Raw genomic sequence first — 7887 nt, 5'->3', positions numbered from 1 at the left:
AGACCTCCCCTGCCTATGTAGTCTTGTCTCCTGTCTGTTTCTTCTGCTCGGGCGCCTTTCTGCGCATTCTCTCCTTCTTGTTTGGTAGTTTTACCGCGTATCTCGCGGGTGCCGCGAATCCCGCGAGATTCCCGGCGGCCATTTTCTGACATCCTGTCCCTACATCTTAGTGTGTCACTGGTCTGGGCCCTGGTGAGAGCGTTTTTTCCTTGCTACTTGCTTAGCTGTTTGGGTGACTAACCCATACGTTCTTTATTTTCCTATTACTCCTGCTAGTTTCCCATCATGCCTAAACCCAGACTATCTGCTGGGTCCGCTCACTCTGGGGAGTCGGATACCCCACTAATTAGAACTGAGGCCCCTGTCACCTCAGATATCTCGCCTTCTATGGCGGATGGAAATACCCACCCCGGTGGGTCACAGTTTCTAACGCTACAGCGCTCAGTAACAGACGCCATTATGGCAGCTATGGGGTCTATGTCCTCCACCCTCTCCCACACCATTTCACAGGCCCTCTTGCCCCGTCCTTCAGACGAGCAACTCTCGGGCCCATTGACACCCCAGGGAGAGGTGTCTAAAGAGGGTTTCAAAAAGGCTACCCGTAAGTCCAAACATTCCTCTGCCTCCAGAAACACCATGACTGGCGTACCTTCGGTCGCCCCAGAAAGCGTGTCCCATCCACGCAAAAGAGCCTTTCCGCGCCAGGTAGAACGGGCGCGGCTATGGAAATGTGCCAGAGCACAGATTGAGAGCGACACCGACTCAGAAATCGGGTCAAATGAGGAGGCTATGAACGAGTCGGATACCGACTCTGATGCGGATTCCGCCGATGGCGCTCTTGACCTCCTTTCCTCTGCTCAGGCAGAGATGCCCGGAGGCGAGACAGGGACCAGGAACCCCGCGGCTGCGGGGCCCTCCCTCGTGGATCCTTCGGGGGTCCCACTCTTCGACCCGGATAACCTACACCATCCGAGGTCGGCGGAGTGGCTCCCGGCCGACCACGTTGCCTCATACCTAGAAAATTGGGTCAGAAAACCCTTAAGCAAGGCGGCCCGCAACAAATTGAGGGCGGAGTGTCCTAGGCCTATGGTGCCCAACAAGGTGTGTGACACCCCAGAGGTTGACCCCAAAATGACTCAGTTCCTCACTAAAATGGGCTGGAATCCCCGTAAAGGACTGGAGTCCGCTTTGAAGTCCTGCCAGGACAAGCACCTGGACATATTCGGACCTTTGGCCAAATTATTTGACTTGGCGGAAGACGCCAGAGCGGAGAACCGCATGGTCGACCCTGAAGACCTTAGAGGTTGGGTCCAGAGAGCAATTTGTATTGCTGGGAGCGTAAATACCTCCCTATCTATAGAAAGGCGTAAAGCCATATTATTCAAAATTGAGCCCAAACTGGCCAACCTCGCCCTTACGGAAGCGGGCAAAGACGCCCAAGGACTCCTCTTCGGAGATTCCTTCATTAAAGATTTAGGGCGCTTTGTGGGAGCATTCACGGCTCTAGACAAGGCCCAAGCCTCCATGAGGCGAGTATTCCAGGGGCGGGTCTCTACCAGGGCCGGCAGACTCAGGAGCCGTCTGTCCGGCCGCAGCTACCCCCAATCCCGTGGCACGGGAAGAGGCTCCTTTCAACACCATAACCAATACCAAGAGGCCTCCCGCCCCATGTTTTTTCCATCCCGCGGACGTCAATGGCGATCCAGAGGCCTTCGGGGTAACCCAAGCTCAAGACGACCATACGGTGAGTTACCTCATACCACACATTTCTTCTCCGGGTTACATAGGGGGCAGACTCCAACATTTTTTCCCAGCCTGGTCACAAATCACTTCAGATCCCTGGGTACTGAACACTATTCGGGGTTTCAATGTAGAACTCACCAGCCACCCCATACACATTCCCCCTCCTCGACCGATCCGCTTTTCCCTCCAGGATCGCGGTCGGATCGACGAAGAACTTTCAACCCTCCAGTTCAAAGGGGCTATAGAACTAGCACCCCCCAACCCTGCGGGCGTAATAAGCAATATCTTCCTATTAGAAAAGAAAGGCGGCCAATTGAGGCCAGTCATAAATTTGCGCCCCCTCAATGCCGTAGTCAGGTACCGCCATTTCAAGATGGAGGGTATTCACCTGCTAAGGGATCTCCTCCTCCACGGAGACTGGCTAGCAAAACTAGACCTAAAAGACGCGTACCTGACAGTGCCAATAGCGGAGGCCTCTCGGGACCTCCTACGCTTTTACTGGCGGCACGAAACATGGCGGTTCACCTGCCTGCCCTTTGGCCTATCCTCAGCCCCGTGGTGTTTCACAAAGCTTCTACGGCCTGTTATGGCCTGGCTACGCAGTCAAGGAGTTCGGCTAATCGTCTACCTAGACGATATTCTCCTCATGGCTCAGGAGCGTTCCACCCTCCTCACACATCTACGGCTAGCCATAAACCTCCTGTCACGCTTAGGTTTCATAATCAACTGGGAGAAGTCATGCCTGACCCCCGCCACCCGCTTGGAATTCCTAGGATTCCAAGTGGATTCGGGGGCAGCAACGCTGAGCCTCCCGATATCCAAAATTCGATCCATCCGCAAAGAGTTACGCAGGGCCCTTATCCGGCCCCAGCTCACCTTACGCCAACTGGCACGCCTCATAGGCCTGCTGGCCTCCTCAATCCAGGCCGTGTTCCCAGGCCCACTCCATTACCGAGCGCTACAGCGCCTAAAGATCGCTCACCTAAGAGCCGGGGCATCCTACGCGGATCTGGTATCTTGGACAACGAGACGAAAGACGAGTTGCGATGGTGGATTCTCAACCTGTCCGCATGGAATGGAAAAGCCATCTTCGGCTCAATGCCAGAATTCACGATCGACTCGGATGCGAGTCTACACGGTTGGGGAGCCCACTGCGAGGGAATCTCAACTGGGGGCCGGTGGTCGGAGTCCGAATCCCGACTACACATCAATGCCCTGGAGCTTCTGGCAGGCTCCTTCGCCATCCGCAGCTTCGCCAAGGACCGTGCCCTATCATGTATTCGGCTCCGCATGGACAATGTTTCGGCGGTGAGATATGTCAACCACCTGGGTGGTACACAGTCGGCGGTCCTGGCCAGATTGGCGAAAGACTTTTGGGAATTCTGCCTGGAACGGAACCTGATGGTCTACGCGGAGTACCTACCTGGTCTGCACAACGTCCAGGCGGACTGGGGTTCACATTATCTCTCAGACACCAGCGACTGGAGATTGGCCAGGAAGGTGTTCTCCAATATATCATATCTCTGGGGACCATTTACCATAGACCTTTTCGCCTCCCGGCTCAATGCCCAACTCCCACGCTTCTTCAGCTGGAGGCCGGACCCAATGGCGGAGGCAGTGGATGCCTTCCTACAAGATTGGAAGGGAGGCCTCCTTTATGCCTTCCCCCCGTTTTCCATGATCCCTCGCTCACTCCTGCAGGCCCGCAAACACCGGGCGGAACTAGTCATGGTCACCCCATTCTGGGAAACGCAGTCTTGGTTTCCCCAAATGCTCGAGATGACGTTGGACTACCCTCGACTCCTGCCGGGACACCACGACCTGCTGCAAGACCCGACGGGACGCTATCATCCCCTCCGGCTAGAGGGCTCTCTCCCACTTCTGGCATGGCGAATCTCCGGGGACCCTGGGAAATCCAAGGAGTTTCAGACGCCACTAGACACTTATTGGCAGCAGCATGGGCTCCCGGCACTAGACGGGCATATGGGTCAGCTTGGCGAGCTTGGGCTGGCTGGTGCATGGCTCGGAACGAGGATCCCGTTTCGGCCTCTGTAACAACGATCCTGCAGTTCCTGACGTCTCTCTTCGAGGCCGGTAAGGCTTACAGGACTATTAACCTTTACCGTTCCGCTATCTCAGCGATTCACCAAGGTTTCGGGGGCCGCCCCGCGGGACAACACCCACTAGTGTGCCGACTCGTCAAGGGTTCTAGATTTTCAAGGCCACCCAGGCCCCGCTACTCCACGACCTGGGATGTTTCCGTTGTATTGGCTTTCCTCTCCTCCTGGCCCGCTAACGCAGGACTCTCCCTCAAACAGCTGTCCGCCAAATTGGTTTGCCTGCTCTGTCTCATCTCATGCAAGAGAGTCTCGGATGTCAGTGCACTGGACGTCGATGCCAAGTCATACACCCCGGACGGGGTAACTTTTAACATCAGCAGGCGCACTAAGACTTCCATCAAAGCGGTATCATACCCTAGTTTCCCTGCCTCTCCTTCACTATGCCCAGTGACCTGCCTTCGCGAATATGAAACTCGCACCGAACCACACCGCTCTACTGTCTCTCCTCAGTTGTTCTTATCTTTCCGTCCTCCTTTTCATCCAGTTTCCAGCACTACCTTGTCACGCTGGGTGAAATGGCTGCTGGCCCAAGCAGGCATTGATACTACAGTATTTGGCGCCCATTCAGTACGGGGGGCATCAGCCTCTTCTATGATGTCGGCAGGCGCCCGCCTAGAAGACATTATGAGGACAGCTGATTGGTCTAGGGAGTCTACCTTCCGAGAATTCTACTTTCGGCCGGCCCCACACACATTCGCTGTGGTAATGGATCAGCTTTAAACTTGCAATATGAGCCTCCGTGTCTTGTTATAAAATTGCATGATTTTGCTATTACATGACGAAAAGTCATGATTTTATTAAAGACACGGAGGCGAGTATTGTCCCACCCTTTCTTGTTGTTCTTACACACTGGTAAGTATATATCTCCCCACCCAAATTACTCATACCACGACACGCCGCATAGTATGGTTTGATACGGTAAGTGGGGCCGTCCTTAGACTTTGTTGTTTTCAATAATACTGGATATATTAATTGTTTTGTGGGACTGTACATACGGGGGTCTTTGTTCTCACTGGTGTAACCTTGAAACTAGTTGCAAGTATCGACTTTAACCTGTTGGCTCCTGTCCTTTATATCTTCACAGCTTAATCCGGCAAGACATCTAGCAATGGTCCGGTTTATTGGTCTCCTCCCGCTGTTCTCCATCGGTCCTATGGATTCTACGGTCACACTTCCCAGTTTTTGATGTTCTACCTTCTTCGGTTTATGCTATTACCTTGGGACTTTATTCTCACACTACTCTAGTTATGGACATTGTTCTTTGGTCGCATCTGCAGAAAGAGGGAAATGGAAGGGAAGTGCTGCCTGTTATACTGGGACCTGAGTGGGGAGGGGCCTATGTTATCACATGTTCATTCTTTTTTCATTCTGTTTGTTTCCTTTGCTGCTATTTGTGAACAGTAAAGAAAGGGATATGCAATACTCGCCTCCGTGTCTTTAATAAAATCATGACTTTTCGTCATGTAATAGCAAAATCATGCAATCAATGACTATGGCAATTCTTTCTGCCTAGTTTGCAAAGACAGGGAAATCCACTATTGGGGGTAATGATTTTATCTATATGCAATATTAATTGATACATTTTTGGTGAAAGAATTGCGTTATCTGATTTCCTTAATGTGAATTACACATTCTCCTGGATGACAGTATTTGCGTTGAAAACACTTCATTACAAGGGGTTATGCAAATGTATTTATCTATACTGCTTTTCATTTGTACCTTCCAACTGTCCTGAATTTGGTGAACAGTCCTGAAAATTTAACAATATGCATAGAGTGAGTGTATCATCAGACATGGTTGTGCAGAGTTCTTCAGAAATGCTCTGTGGCATAGGCTGCTGTGTGTATTGGCATTATCCAAGACACAGTAACAATGACTAGCAGTAGGCATGTGCATGGGGAACATTTTCGGTTCGGTTCGGCATTCCGAAATTCAGGATTTTTGCAATTCGTGACTTCGGCTATTCGGCACTTCAAGACTTCGGAACTTCGGCAACTTCAGAACTTCTGCACTTCGGGAATTCGGCAACTTCGGAACTTCGGCACTTCAGCACTTCAGAACTTCGACACTTCGGAAATTCGGCAACTTCGACACTTTGGAATTTCGGAACGTCGGCATTTCGGAATTTCGGGACTTCGGCACCTCGGGACTTCCCACGGTATTAGGGAGTTATCTACCAAAAGGCTGAAATACCTAAATTGGTCTTTCAGCCAAATTTACTAATACTAAGTAAAAATTACTTAGTTTTAGTACATTTTGCCCCTACTCGCTATACCGCGAGTAGGGGCATGTCTAGTAAACAGTGAGCAGCCTGTGACTGCTCACTGTTTTAAAAAAAAAATAGTACCCCCCCAGCCCCCACCCCTGAGCGGCTGCTGGGGGCCCTAATGTAAAATGATGGGGGGGGACCTATTGTCCTCCCCCCTGGCCCCACCCCTGAGCGGCGGGTGGGGGCCCTAAATCAGAATAAGGGGGGGGCTAATGTCCTCCCCCTGGCCCCCACCCCTGAGCGGTGGGTGGGGGCCCTACAGTAAAATAAGGGGGGGACCTAATGTCCTCCCCCTGGCCCCCACCCCTGAGCGGTGGGTGGGGGCCCTAAATACTAATAAGGGGGTGAACTAGTGTCCTCCCCCTGGCACCCACTCCTCAGCAGCGGATGGGGGCCCTAATGTCATACTAATAAGGGGGGACCTAATGTCCTCCCCCCTGGCCCCCACCCCAGAGCGGCGGGTGGGGGCCCTAAATTGTAATAAGGGATGGGGGGGACCTAGTGTCCTCCCCCCTGGCCCCCACCCCTCAGCGGCAGGTGGGGGCCCTAAATACTAATAAGGGGGGGACCTAATGTCCTCCCCCCTGGTCCCCACCCCTGAGCGGCAGGTGGGGGCCCTAAATTGTAATAAGGGGGGGACCTAGTGTCCTCCCCCCTGACCCCCACCCCTCAGCAGCGGGTAGGGGCCCTAAATACTAATAAGGGGGGGACCTAATGTCCTCCCCCCTGGCCCCCACCCCTGAGCGGTGGGTTCAGGCCCTAAAAAATATGTTCCCCCCAGGTGACTAGGGGTCCCCAAACCTCAATAAAAATTATCCCCCTACCTACCCCCCTCACCTTAAAAACTAATGAGGGGGGACCTTTAACTAAGTACCTGTAAAAAATAAAACTTACCATTTGATGTTTTCTTTCTTCTAAAATCTTCTTTTTTCAGCCCCCAAAAAGGGCAAATAAAAAACCATAATAACCGACGCAATCATAAAAAAAAAAAATCCTTCTTCACCCATGGAGGGCTCCGCGCAGACTGAGCTCTGCAGGGCGGGGGAAGGTTTATAAAGCCTTGCCCCGCCCTGCAATTAGGCTCAGAGCACTCTGATTGGTGGGATTAAGCCATCCAATCAGAGTGCTCTGACAGGTGAATGAAGAGACTGACAGGTAAGTCTCTACATTTACCTGTCACAGCACTCTGATTGGTTGGTTTGAAATCCACCAATCAGAGTGCTCTGTGTCATTTTACACAACGTGGGAAAGTTCTTTGGAATTTTCTCACGCTGTGTAATTTGACTCATAACTCTCTGATTGGTTACTTAATCCACCACAGAAAGCAGCCCCTAGGCTATCCTATTCCACACACATACTGAATCCACTACACAAACGCACACTGCACAGGGCCGTCTTAGCAGCATTAGAGACCCTCCAGGCAAAGCAGTGCAGTGAACTGCTGAATACACACACAGACTGCTGAATACGTACAGACAGACAGCTGAATACACACACACAGACTGCTGAGTACATAAAGACAAACTGGTGAATGTACACATACAGACAGCTGAATACACACACACAGACTTCTGAATACACACACAGACTGACTGCTGAACACACACATAGACTGCTGAATACACACAGACTGACTGCTGAATACACACACACAGACTGCTGAATACACACACACAGACTGCTGAATACGCACAGACAGACTGGCTACTGAACACACACACAGACTACTGAATATACACAGACATATTGCACTGT

The sequence above is a fragment of the Pelobates fuscus genome, chromosome 11, assembly GCF_036172605.1.
Source record: "Pelobates fuscus isolate aPelFus1 chromosome 11, aPelFus1.pri, whole genome shotgun sequence".
Taxonomy (NCBI): Eukaryota; Metazoa; Chordata; class Amphibia; order Anura; family Pelobatidae; genus Pelobates; species Pelobates fuscus.
The sequence above is the reverse complement of the archived record's forward strand: the minus strand, read 5'-3'. Positions refer to the sequence as shown.